Source organism: Mandrillus leucophaeus, unplaced genomic scaffold (genome assembly GCF_000951045.1).
Source record: "Mandrillus leucophaeus isolate KB7577 unplaced genomic scaffold, Mleu.le_1.0 Scaffold549, whole genome shotgun sequence".
Classification (NCBI taxonomy): Eukaryota; Metazoa; Chordata; class Mammalia; order Primates; family Cercopithecidae; genus Mandrillus; species Mandrillus leucophaeus.
The window spans coordinates 345,653-360,112 of record NW_012105908.1 but is presented as its reverse complement, the minus strand read 5'-3'; the positions used below and the strand labels follow the sequence as shown (position 1 = coordinate 360,112).

At 40.9% G+C, this 14,460-nt stretch overlaps 1 pseudogene across 1 annotated transcript; it reads right to left on the bottom strand.

Moving 5' to 3' along the window:
* Positions 1 to 1,430: 1,430 nt before the first annotated feature.
* Positions 1,431 to 14,255, bottom strand: LOC105552213 (annotated as a pseudogene). The gene is made up of 3 exons (XR_001007963.1): positions 14,197 to 14,255; positions 9,404 to 9,576; positions 1,431 to 2,397 (listed from the first exon to the last, which is right to left on the bottom strand). The product of XR_001007963.1 is annotated as an elongation factor 1-delta-like (transcript).
* Positions 14,256 to 14,460: the final 205 nt, after the last annotated feature.

Sequence of the window (14,460 nt, the reverse complement as noted above, 5' to 3'; positions counted from 1 at the left end):
GTGGGAGAGAAGTTATATGATACCTGAGAGAACACCACCGATTAATCTAGTGACAAAAATACACATTTTCTTTGTTGTTCCTCCTTCTATGTGCTTTGAACTCCCAGGATGTTCAAGGGTACACTGACAATCAGTTGTTTAACTCAAAAGGATTACCACCACTTAGGACGGAAATTCTAAACATTAAAATCGTGACTGAAAAATACTCTGACCATCTTTTTTGTTTTTTGTTTTTTGTTCTGAGATGGAATCTTGCTCTATCACCCAGGCTGGAGTACAATGGGGCCATCTCAGTTCACTGAAACCTCTGTCTCCTGAGTTCAAGCGATTCTCCTGCCTCAGCCTCTCAAGTAGCTGGGATTACAGGTCTGCATCACCATGCCCAGCTTTTTTGTTTGTTTGTTTCGTTTTGTTTTTTGAGACGGAGTTTCGCTCTTGTTGCCCAGGCTAGAGTGCAATGGCGTGATCTCAGCTCACTGCAACCTCCACCTCCCGGGTTCAAGGGATTCTCCTGCCTGTCTCCCGAGTAGCTGGGATTACAGGCATGTGCTACCACGCACCTCTAATTTTGTATTTTTAGTAGAGACAGGGTTTCTTCATGTTGGTCAGGCTGGTCTCGAACTCCCGATCTCAGGTGATCTGCCCTCCTTGGCCTCCCAAAGTGCTGAGATTACAGGCGTAAGCCACTGCGTCTAGCTCTGACCATCTTGTAATGAGAGTTTTTACGTTCATGTCACCAAAAACTATCCATTTCACCCCGTTTTGTAAACCTCTATTCCCAAATCCATACTATTTCAGATTATAAAAAAAGATAGATTTATAACAATTAAATACTGAAGCAAAGATTCTTTAGGTAGCTACTTTCCCCCAAATTATTTGAAACAAAGAACATTGGGTCTGGCCATTTCTTTTGTAACTGAATAACTGGAGGGCCATTATCCTCCCAAACACTTTTTTAAAAGCATTACTTAGGCAGACAACTGCAAGTGCTTAAAAAGTATTACTGAAGTATATTGAGTAAATATTATACGGATATAAAAGTATTTTCATAGTCCAGATATGAATATATAATTAGAGCATTATTTAGGAATGTGAGAGAAAAGTATGTGGAAGCTCTCAAATCTGTAACTACACATTAACTACAGAGCAACAATTGAAAAAGAACTGCTTTTAGGTTACAGTTCTTCAAGTCACTTCTTAATATACTTACAATGCAAGTCTTGAATTCAGAACTCTGTTTTATTTTTTTTCATGACAGGGAGAAAAACCTAAAGTTAAGCTATAAGTCTAACATCTTCTGCTCATACTGGGCTCACTATCAGTTCCTACATAAAGGTAAAAACAGTTTCCCCTTGTTAATAAATCATGCACAAAAATAATATAGTATTAGCATTTTTGTTTTCCTTAGAAGTAACCAGGTTACCATTAATAGCCTCATTAAGTTTGTTTCATCCCTTCTTTTATTTTGCCCGTCTCAGTGTTTAATTGTGGCAGGGCCTCACGCACACGTGCATACACACATGCACTCAGGCTTCAGATCTTGTTGAAAACTGCTTGTCGACACTCTGCACACGCTCTTCAAACTTGGTGATCTCCTCCTCCCCCAAGTCTGTCTCCACCTTGTCCTCCACCACACACTGAATCTGCAGCTTCCAGATACCGTAGCCCACGGGCACCAGCTGGGAGGCCTCCCACACCAGCCCGTCCAGTTGGATGAAGCGCACACAGGCCTCCAAGTGGGCCATGGCTGTCTCACCGTTCCAAGGCTTGATGTCCAGCAGGATGGAGGACCTGGCCACCAGCGCGGGCTTCTTGACCTTCTTCTCTGCCTGCTGCTGCAGCCGCTCCTTCCGCAGCTGTGCTGCCTCACTGTCGCTGCCAAACAGGTCAGTGTCATCGTCCTCGTCATCCTCTGCTGTTGTGGCTGGCTTCTTGGCCGGGGACTCCGCTTGGCGCATGGGAGACACGTGCTGGGTCTGCGGGGCTGTGGCCTGGTGGCCGGGCAAGCTCTTCTCCAGCACGTTCAGCCGGGCCTCTCTGGTTCTCCACTTCCAGACTGGCAATCCGGAGGATGAGCTCACTGTGGTCTCCACTGGGGCTGCTAGACGCCCCAGGGCCTGAGCTTCCGGCCAGGGATTTCGGGATGTTCTCTCTGGCTCTGGCAGTATCAGGAGGATCACGCTGGCACCGTTCTCCTGGCGGGAAGCACCGGCCACAGGCCCGTTCATCTGTTCGTAGAATCTCCTTTCTGCAACGTCATGTTTGAACTTATCGAACCAGATCTTCTCATGTACTAGGAAGTTTATAGCCATTTTTCTGACGCCAGCCAAGGACGCAGCAACCAGGGAGGAGGAATCGCGGGACACGGGACGCCTAAGGAACGGGGGTGTTTTCGTCCTTTTTTAGAAAACAAAGCAAAACAAAAACAAAAACTCCATCCTCATTAATAAACTTGTCGAATAAATAAATGTTACGTATTTATTGTAAATAAATTTTACGTACTTATTGTAAGTAAATTTTACGTATTTATTGTAAATAAATTTTACGTATTTATTGTAAGTAAATTTTACGTATTTATTGTAAATAAATTTTACGTATTTATTGCAATAAAAAGTAAACAAGCTATCTCAGTTTTTGTTACATCAGCATTTTTAAACAGGAAAGGCCATATATATCAAATTTTAAATAAAAATGTGTTGATATTTAAAGGCTTTAAAATTAAATCTCATTATTTAAGTAAATTACTTTCAAGTGGTGAACTCATTTACAATATTACATATAAGCAGTTTTTTAAAAAAAAAATCAGAAGTTCATTCCAAGATTTTGTCAAAGAAAAGTTGAAGGGCTAAATTTCCAAAAGCAAAGTTTTAAACAAACAAAATTAGGTAGAGACATTCAACACAGTAAAGCTACCAGTAAGTTTATTAAACACAGACATTGATGTTTCTAATATTGTACAATTTTCAGAGGCCTCACATGACAAAACCCTTAAGTTTAATGATTCACTTTGAGGAAATACATCTATACTGACTACAAAGAAGGGTTTCTATGTCATCCTTTTTAATGAGAAAGTTAAAATGAATGAGTGTTTAGCAGTGTCTCATTATATAGAATTTACATTAGCAGAGGGTCTGATTAGCAACTTTAGATAACTTTCCAACCATGAAGAGTTGCAAAAGGGTTCCAATTGCATCTACCACCCACACATTCAAAGAAAAAGTACTAATTATGAAAAACAAAACCTTTAATGCCACCAAGGAATAAGAATAGTACAGTCAACCTCATCTGTATATCATTTTGTAGTTATGCATTATCTCATTTGGGTTTAAGACAGCTGGTGAAACTTGTGTTTGCATTCCCATTTCACAGATGATGAAACAGGTTCTGAGAGGGCCAGTGGCTTATCCCAGATTACACATTTAGTAAGATGGGGGATCAGAACTTGAAACCAATTGTGAAGCAGATACTGACTCTGTGAAATCCCTGAGCTGAAGTCCTTTCATGAGAGGAAGTGTTCAAACTCTTGTCTCTGAGGCTCCCTTGACTTTGGCCCTGAGCAAGGCCTGCCTGAGAAGCAGTTATTTAAGGAAGTTGTGTGACCAGATGGGCAGGGGTGTGGCCAGTGGAGTGGCTGTGATACACTTCTTGCACGTCGTGTCTTCCACCTTGCCTGATGACTTCACCAGCTATTAAGCACCTAACCCTGTAGTAAGTGCTGTGCGGAATACCACCGTGTAGGAAAACATGGTTCCTGTCCTCACAAACTGTAACCACTGAGCCCATTCGCAACCTAAGGCCACTGAACACAATCTCAGGAGGCACTCTTTTCACAGCACATGTTTATGGATGCCCCGATCATAAGTTCTGCATGTCTCCTGAAGGCCCCACTGAAATGTCATCAAACGTACCTGTCTGCAGGCTTCCAGAATGATAGAATTCTTTTTTTTTTTTTTTAAATTATACTTTAAGTTCTAGGGTACATGTGCACAATGTGCAGGTTACATATGTATACATGTGCCAGGTTGGTGTGCTGCACCCATTAACTCATCATTTACATTAGGTGTATCTCCTAATGCTATCCCTCCCCTCTCCCCCCACCCCACGACAGGCCCCGATGTGTGGTGTTCCCCTTCCTGTGTCCAAGTGTTCTCATTGTTCGATTCCCAACTATGAGTGAGAACATGCGGTGTTTGGTTTTCTGTCCTTGTGATAGTTTGCTCAGAATGATGGTTTCCAGCTGCATCCATGTCCCTACAAAGGACATGAATTCATCCTTTTTTATGGCTGCATAGTATTCCATGGTGTATATGTGCCATGTTTTCTTAATCCCGTCTGTCATTGATGGACATTTGGGTTGGTTCTAAGTCTTTGCTATTGTGAATAGTGCCGCAATAAACATACGTGTGCATGTGTCTTTATAGCAGCATGATTTATAATCCTTTGGGTATATACCCAGTAACGGGATGGCTGGGTCAAACGGTATTTCTAGTTCTAGATCCTTGAGGAATCGCCACACTGTCTAGAATGACAGAATTCTAACAGAGAACATAACACTTAAGGAGACATGCCAAATCACAGAGTGCCTTCACTGTGCCTGTGATGAGGAAGCTCTGAGGAGGGAACCCAGACCAGACCCCAATCTCTACAGCTCTTTGACAGAGTCTGTTCACCCAAAGGAAGGCCAGAAAGCATCTAGCCACCATTGTTCCTATGACTACTTTGTGTTTCCAATAAAAACCTACATGCAGGAAGAAAACAAAGACAGCAGTCTAACTTTAGAAATGCTCAAAATCCACTTAACTATAAAAATAAAATAATTTTAAGTAAAGTTTTTAGATCGTGGATTTTGAGAAAAAAACAACTTGTGTTTGGAATAGAATTTTGACTTAAAAATGAGAAGCAACGTTAGCCTACATGCTGGTGTTCCTGCCATGTGAGTCCTGGCTGGGGCCCTCTTCTCCTCTTGGCCACGAACAGTCCTCATCACACTTGTCCTCTGACTAAGCAACAAGGAAGTACCTGGAACCGCCTGTTTCCTCCAAGCAGATGGTTCCTTGCTTTTCACAACAGATGACTGTAAAATCAGTATGATATTATAAGAACTAGCTGATTAAACACCCCAACGTGTTGGCTTAAGAGTGCTGAATGAACAACCCATCACATCTGGTACCTGAGTCCCCCTTTTTCCAGGTGCAAGGTGAGATGCTCATTTTAATCTGACGTGTCTGTGGGCATGGTGCGTGTCAGGACCACTTTTCTCTCTCTCTTTTGCTTCCTTAAACCAAGTCAGGCCCACTGCTGTGAACTCAGCTGCTGGAGTTCTTTCAGAAGGAGCGTGAGACCAGGCTGCCTGTTTCCTACAGAGGCCTAGACTCTTAAGGCCTGGTCTCTTAAGACCCAAGACCATAGAACCTCAGCCGAATAACACACACTAACATTCTATTGTTGAGGCTTTTTTAATGGAAGACAAAATGTTAGTTTTTGATGTTTTTATATAAATATGACTTAAAAATATATTGATTTCTTCTTTTGAGATTTGTTGCTGTGACCACGAGGGTCATTCATTCCTTTACTCTGGAGATATTTATTGAGAGGTGCAATATGCAAGGTACTCTGGTAGGAAAATTCTTTCCCATCAGCCTAAACCAGAAACTGTCTGGTTTTCTGCTCTCTTTCCAAGGCCTAGAACCACTCCCAGCATATAGTAGAATCCTGACAATGAATGAATGACACACTAAGATAAGCCATACCTGCATTTTCCCCCCACTAGGAGTTCAGATGGTTATAAAAATCAGTATAAAGACCTTTCCCTTTGGCAATCTCTGTCTATCAGCTAATTCTTTCTTGGAGCCAGAATCAGATAGGCTCCATGGAGTTGACACGGCTTCACAGCAAATCAGTTAATTAACCACTAGATATTGATAGGACACCTACTTTGTGCAATTTCCCCCCTCCTAGACAAATGAGCCACGCAAGGAAGTAACCAAGATAGTCTCTGTTTTCAGAGAGTTTCCACACAAACATAAAGTTACTATAATGCAGCCCCGAGGCCAAGGAGGTGGCATCAAGGAGAACTAAAGGAGGTCAGAGGAAGAAGATGAAAGCCTAGGATTTGGCCTTTAACTAGGGGAAGAATGGAAGAAAAGGCCTAACAGAAATGCAGGGTGTGTGTGTGTAGTGTGCGTCTGTATGTTGGGAGGTGAGGGAGAATGCCATGGACAGAGTCCGGGAGAAGCCAGAGCACACAAGGTGCACCAAGAGTTAACTCCATTCAGTGTGATTTGAGTCAACTGAATAAATATTTATTGAATGCACACTGTGTGCCTGGCATTGTGATAGGTAAACAATGGATAACAAGACTGATATGGTTCCTGGGTCACTGGCAAGTGGGAGATACAGAGAAGTAAACGGACAATGACAATATAGTGTGATAAGTGCTATGACAGGGAAAAGTACAGGTGTTAGAATGATGTAGAAAGGACCCAACCCAAACACTGGAGTCAAGAAAACTTCCTGGAAGAGGGGATCTCAAGCTGACCCCCAAAGCCAAGGTAGAAACTGGTTGGGTGAAACTGTTCAGGTAGAGTGTACAGTACTTACCCTAGAATTGCAAACGTGAAGGACCATGGGGATCTGAAAGTGGCTAAGTTTGTTGGAACACAAGCGCAAGGAGGGCTAGAAAAGAGGCTGGGGATGGAAGCAGTGGCCAGAATTTGCATCTCTTGTACTTCAAATTAAAGAGTTTGGACTTCATCCTAAGGGCAGTGGTAACTTTGAGGAATTTTATGCAAGAGAATGAAACAAGTGGATTTGCATTTTAGGTAACTATCTGCAGTGTGAGATGGCCCTAAAGGAGCAATGGGTAAAAAGAACAAAAGGGTAATGTGCAGTTAGATCCTTGAAGTTTTATCCTTAACACAGTGTAAGAACCAGATGAATATTCTGTGAATGAAGTCATCAATGAATCAATCAGTAATTTGGTTCAGGATTGAAAATACAAGACTTCAGGCAGAGGATAAAGTTGTCTGTATGTATATAAGGGTCAGAGTGAAAGCTGATTGGAACACTGACATGTCTTCAAGTCTTGAATCTCATCAGACAAATGATAACAGTTGACAATGGAGTAAAGTGGAACAGAGTAGAAACAGCTTCAGTGTTGGAGTCAAAAGACCAAGGTCTGAGTCTTAGTTTTGATGTGTGCCTTAATTTATCTGACCATTGGGTTCTACATCTATCATGCCTATTCTTTATGTCCCACTGCATAGCTAGAATGGGAATGGTTATCACAATCTGTGTGCATTTCTGTTTTCAGGTGGTACATAGGCACTGTGGGAAAACTGATGGCCCAGGGGAGTTTCTAAATCATCCACTGTAAAAATCAGTCAGTGAGTGAAACCTGTCTGACTGACGGTGGAATCGTGGTTTAGGTAGCAGGGGATTTAGAAATCAACTAGCCAGTAAGTATTGCACAAAGTTTGGACAGGTGACACTCTAACTTGTCCACTGGAGACCCTGGTGGAGAGGCTGGGAGAGGGCTAGGAAGGGCCCCTCTCCTGCTGCTGCCCCTAACGAGAGTACTGGGCACAGAAAGAGCAGAAACAGGTGGTATAGTTGAGGGTCACAGGGGTCAGTGAAGTAGCTTGGAGAACATACACAGGCAGTTAAGGACACAGTCTAGACTAGGACTCAGCTCAGTGCTCTTTTCACAACTCCACCTGGTCAAATTAATTATGTCAACTCAAGATCTTAGAAAGGACAACTTATATAAGATTCAAGCCAAGAGGCCTTCTCATAAGCCTGTGGCTATAGCTACCAGCCAGGGCCAGATGACATTATAGAACGAGAGGGCAAAGCAGGAATGCTGGCTGCAGGAGTGAGGCATTCCCCTGGATCCAGTTGTTTGGAAAGAAGAAGCCTTCATGAAGCATGGAGGTGGGGCTATGTCGGTGGTGGCAGAGAAGTGCAGGATAAATTATAACGTACCTGAATCCAGAAATAATTAAAAAAGAATAAAGTAAGTGAAGAAAAAGCAGAAGGTGAAGAACTGCCCTGCAAGGAGGTTCTGGAAGAAGGGCCAGTGAACCAACTTGTCAGAAAGTACATCATACCACATAGTTTTAGGAAACACAGCAGGACTGAGCTCCTTGGTACCCTCAGGAGATCCAAGTGAATAGGCAGAAAGTGACTGTGTTCTGTGAAATACTTCAGGCACCCAAATGCTCCTCTTTCCAGCACTTTTCATACCATCCCCCTCTCCTTCCCCTTAACACACTTACACGCTTACACCTTCTGGCCCACTCCAGGCTGAGTTTTGCTTCTTTTCTGCAGAAGAGTGTGACACTAGGGCAGTATTACTGAACTGAAGAAATGTATTAAAACAGCTTCTTTAAGAAACGTAATTTTTAGCTCACGGCCTTGAGTCCCATATCTCTAAATCATCTTCATCTTCTCGCTTTCCAGAAGCAGTATAAAGAGTCAGCTGTTCGGGTAGTCCATATAATTTGTATAAAGTAAAACTCAACTAAATTATTTTTTGGTTTCCTACATTCATAGAGTTAGCCCTCAAATGTTGGGTTAACTCTATGAATACAGAAAACCAAAAAATAATTTAGTCTCATCTGTCCCCCATAAAGAAGGCTCCAATAAATCAATCAGCCATAACAAAAAGACCACTTTCAGTTTTTCCTGGAAATTCCAAAGCAGATGGTATTAAAATCAAATTGGCTATATAATTCATACTCTCCAGTGATCACTTAGATAGCTCAATTAAGGTTCACAGTCACAGGTATCTCTGACAATCTACATATCTATAATATCCACACACAAACATCTGGGGCAGACATCAGAGTCCCTCTATCAAGACTGAAATCCATGTCTCCTGTGCTCTAATACATTTTACCATCCACACCATTGAGTTGAGCTTTTTACTACAAATGGTTTTAGGCTCTGATGCAAGACAGGAATTTGAAACATGCATTGGAGTATTTAATGGTGTTAATTTTTGGTGCACACAAACATCAACTTCACTCAACAATCCAGTAATATTGCAAAAAAAAATATGCCAGAGAAAGAAATACAGCAATGGAATTCTTCAGGATTGCAAGCAAAGCAGTTCCACTTTCCTGCTGATGCCAACAAGTAATAAAATAGCTCCTATTTACAGGTCCTTAAAGATGTTACAATCAATAAAGAAAATAAAAGGAAGAAGAAAGGGTGCTTTCAGATCAAACAATTATTCCAACTTTTATATTCAAACACGTTTATTTACTTAAAGTCTTCGAATGTAACCCAAGTTAATTTTAAATGAACAACTGATTGTAACAAGGGAAATATAATCTGTGTGTGTGTGTCTGTGTGTTTGGTTTTGTTTCAATTGGATGATATAAATGTAAACAATTCCTACCTGGAAATATGGATGGTCTCTTCTTCGGGTGCCTCAGGTGAATGGGATCCAAGTTCTTAATGTTTCTTTGAAGTCTTCCTCTAATGTCATTTCCTATGAGTAGTTCAGGTGGCAGGCTACTCCGTCTTGATGATTTATAATCATTTTGAGATGAATTTAGTTTGTTCTTCGGTCTGGAAAATAAATTGCTGTCATCAACCGCCATTGTCGGGGATACATTAGAGACTCTGAACAAAAATCCAAAAAGCCAAACCCAGTGGCAGCCACCGTCACAGCCACCGTTGCAGCTGCCACCGCCCCAGACTCTGATGTTCTCATGCTTTACCCTGCACTTGTTTGGGAAGCTTAACAAGTTGATAGGCGTGGACTTGAACAGGTGTAGAATTACTAAGTAGCCCCTCCTTTCTACAGTTAATAGCACAGGGGAGGAGAGATTCAAAAAAAAAGAAAAAAAAAACATTAGTTGCAGAAGACTGGGGAATTTGAACAGATGGGACTCAGAGTGGATGGTAACAAAAGTGGTGTAATGGTTGCTGCATGAAATTTCATCTTCATGGGTGCATAGAGCAAACACAGTTCACTATTAAAGAATAAATGCCTATGTAAATTCCAAGTCTAATTTGTTGTATCATTTCCCAAACTCTTACAGATTTTAAACAGTTTTGGGGAAGCATTTTTACATTCCCTCATGCCTTTAAGTTTCAAACTATACACATAACACAGAATGAACATCCTTCTTTATTCAATGTCTTATTTGGCTGGCCACCAACTGGAAGTTGGCTGGAAGAGGGAGATGAGAGATGACTGGTGATGACCAGGAAGGAACCGGTTGTGGGCGTGTGTCAGGCAGCAGTGCCGGGAACCCGCTGTTGCTTGCCACCCACCCCTTCCATCCTGTGCTCCAGCTGGCAGATAGCTTCTCCAGAAGTTCCCACTGCCTGGCAGTGGAGTCAGAGGTCTAGAAAACAAGCCTTAGCCATAGAAGTAATGACAGGCCTCCGCTCACAAATAAAAAGTCAATGTTATTATCCTTGCATGGATTCTGCCTAGCTTTCAACTAAAATGGTCATTGGGTTTGGTGGTCTAAGAAAAACCAGCATTTCTTCACTCAAGATTCTTGCTTGTCCTGTCACCCAGTTTCTTTCTTTCTCTCTCTCTCTCTCTCTCTCCTGGATTTTGCATTTTTATGTCCTTTCCTGCCTTCCCTCTTGCTCTACATATGTGGAAATGTTCTGCACTTTTTTCCTTAACTGACTGTGCAGAAATCATCACTCTATAATTCATCTTCCCCAGCCATGCCTCAGGGCTATGCCCATGTCCATCGGCAATCTCTCTCTGTCACATACACACAACACCCCTTTCGTGCTGTGTCTGGTTGCAATGTGAGAAGATGAGATTTGCCTTTTCTCTTCCCAGTGCCTGGAATCAACAGATATATAACATTATAAGGAATTTAGGGGTCATTTCGGAAATCATTGTTTATTTTGGTTTCCTAGATGCTAAATACGTTTTAATGTTTGTTGATATGTTTTATCAAATTGAGAATATACTTCCACACTAATACAAATTTTGCTCTCTTTATGCCCTTTCAGCAACAGATTTTCTGGAGAGAAAAGCATTTTTTTTTTTTTACAAGTATTCCCAACTGAGAGTTGCCATTATAATCCAGCAATTATAATTATAATTATAATCCAGCAGTCATATTTATGTATTAGATTATTAAGTTATTTCACCAATTCTGAGAATCATCTGCACTACTTCCCTCCCAGGACCTAGAATAATTTAGTCAAGTTGAAATGCACCATGAACTTCAAAACAATGAGTAACTTTTATGAAACCATTTCTAAAAGCCCATGAGACTGCCTGAATCTCCCTTACCCTAATAACAATACATTTTTTTCTAGTAAGGAAATATAAAGTAAAAGCATTTTTAAAAGTTTGAGATAATGATATAATAGGAGGAAAAACATACATTCCTGCAACCCTAACTTCAAGAACAGTGTTTAATTTTCAAATATAAAGCAAGATAGAATCCTAGGGCACAAAGGATTGGGTGCTAACGGGGAGAAATTCGGCAATCAGGAAAGCAGAAGCTCAAGCTCTTCGGTGACTGTGTCTTTCTCCATCACAGTGGTATCACGGGGCCAAATAAGAGCGTGTATGAGATGAAACAGAAGTCTCTAAGGAAAGGCATTATCATCACACAGAGTGTACACCGGGCATGTCTGCATAGTGTGCCTTTGTCTTTAAGAGTCCAGCTGAAAACACAGAACAAAGTACATATGCATCTAGAATGCATTACAATAATAGCCATCATTTACTGCATGCTTAAAACTGGCCAGATTCTGCGCGAAGCCTTTGGCGTGGATTATCTCATTGATTCCTCCTAATCACCCTGTTTTATAGAAGAAGATGCTGAGACACAGAGTCAAACACACAGGAATTAGAGAAGATCTGAACACAGGTTTTATCTGACTCCAAAGTTCAAGTTCATGCCTTAAACTATACCACCATAGCAATTGTTCGATGTGTATAATATCTAAAAGGAATTAAAAGTCTTTCTCTACTTTCCTAAAAACAATTATTGGTTTCAAGCAAATTCTCACTGCATCAACTGTGCGATTGAGGAGTCATCTGGCTCACTCAACTAGGTTTGCCCTGTGTAACAGTTGCCAGGAAGTCTTTGAGGTTCACAGAATGAAAGAGAAAAAGCAAGAAAATTCAAATTTTTGCCAGAGTATATAAGAAAGTAACTGCATTACTAATAAAGTATCCATGTTGAGGCTTTTTCACACTAAAATGCATTTTAGATAAAAGCATTATGTATTCCTGACATTTAAATTACGATTAGGAAAAAAAATCCTCTACCCTACTTCAGAGGTACATCAAGTCCTCTAAACCTCTAAAAATTAAATGACCTAAGAGAGGCAAGAGAAGTTCCTGATGTGTCCAACTTCATCTCTCTCCTGCCCAACTCATTTTCCCCTCATAAAGAATAGAAACAGATGGAGATCTAGCTCATTTAACACACTTCTTTAATGGAGAAAAGTGAGAATACCTTGACTTTTCTATTGTTAAAATATTAGAGCAATGTAAACAAGGAAGAATTTTTATTTATTCAAAAGTAGTATTAAACCTGTGAACATGAAAAAGTAAATCATTCTTTCAAAAGAGTTAAACTGGCTGCCACATGAATGATAATCAACCACAGAACATTTAGCGTGGTTTGTCTACATGAGAATATTTATAGATTACAATGTTAGGTCCATCTCTCCTTCTGTATAGCAGCAGTCAAAGTGGAATTTTTTTTTTTCAAGTGGTCAGAAGAATGATGATACAGACTTTGGGCTAAGAGGAATTTCAAAACTTATAGTATAAATAAATAATTTTAAATACATAAATGGACATTTTCTGTTTTAATGACCATTATTATCATTATCATCATTATTTTTGAGACAGAGTCTCTATCTGTCACCCAGGCTGGAGTGCAGTGACAGCAATCATGGCTCACTGCAGCCTCCACCTCCCAGGCTCAAGCAAACCCCCCACCTCAGCCATCTGAGCAGCTGGGACTACAGGTGTGCACCACCATGCCCAGCTATTTTTTATATTTTTTGTAGAGATGGAGTTTCACCATGTTGCCCAGGCTGGCCTTGAACTGCTGGGCTCAAGTGATCCTCCTGCCTCGGCCTCTCAAAGTTCTGGGATTACAGGTACGAGCCACTATGCCTGGCTGACTATTATGTTTTTAAAGGTCTCTATTCCCCTATAAATCCAATACATTAATCTCTTTTGAATTATTTTATTATCCTTCGAGAAGTTGTGTAATTTATATTAAATGATGTTACAGTATCATGGAAATTTTATTCTTCCTGGTAATAAGACTTTAATCTTCTTTCCCTCAGATTGTTCAAACAGTCTGTAGAAAGACATTTCCTCACTTTGTAGCCATGCTTTCCTTGTGGATTTTGGTAGCTTTTTTTCTGTAGAGATGGGGGTTGCCTAGGCTGGTCTTGAACTCCTGACCTCAAGTGATCTTCCTGCCTTGGCCTCCTAAAAGGCTGAGATTACAGGCATGAGCCACTGTGTCCAGCCCTATTGGCAGCTTTTAAATAGAACTGCTGAATTATTTTGCTTGTTGTGAGATAGCTGTAATTATATTGAGAACAACATAATTTTACAACTGTAACCATTTTTCTCATTGTCACCTCCATAGAAATGGTCTGCCAAGAAGATTTCAGGCCTGTATGGATTTACCAAATTAATTCCCAAATCTCAAGCTGAACCAGCTATACTGCATATCCTGCAAACATTTCTTATTTTTGAACTCTATTCAGTTTTCAACTGAGATGACCTACTAATCAGTGGGTTTGCCACTAGGAAAAAACAACAGTATAGAATATCGGAATGATGGATATCACCAAGTCAAACAGGTCAATTGATTTCTCCCTCCAAAAGGTCACCAGTCACCTCTTGTTGCCAACACATCTTCGCTCAATATGGGTAATGATGTTTGCAGTATTACCTGCGGTGTGATTACGGCTGAGGAAATCTTTTCTCAGATCCTAAAAATACAACGTGGATGTTCAGTATCTCATTGGCTCTCAATAGCAATGAACACTAATGACCAGTCTTCCCCTGTTACAATTCTCTGCTCCCTTGGCTTCCACGACACTATTACTTCTCATTTGTCTTCCTATGTCTCAGGTCCCTTCTGCTCAGATTCTTCAGGGTCTCCTCAAAGAGTCTATTTTCCTCCCTCCCTCTCTTTGGCAGGCCCATTTACTGAATACCTGTTATGCATTTGGCACGATGCTATGTTCAAGATCTCTACCCTTCAGAATCTTTTCATCTAAAAAAGGAGCAGAACAACAATACACAAATTATTGCAATACAGACTGACTGCTCTGTGCAGAGGTGACACAAAAAAGTGCTTCCGTCTTCTCTTCCTGATGGAGAGAGGGGATGGGAAAGGGTTCTCAGACGAGAAGTAGTAAGTTCACAAGGTAGATGAGCAGACTCTGGGCAAAGGCACTCAGGTGTGACATTAGCACCCA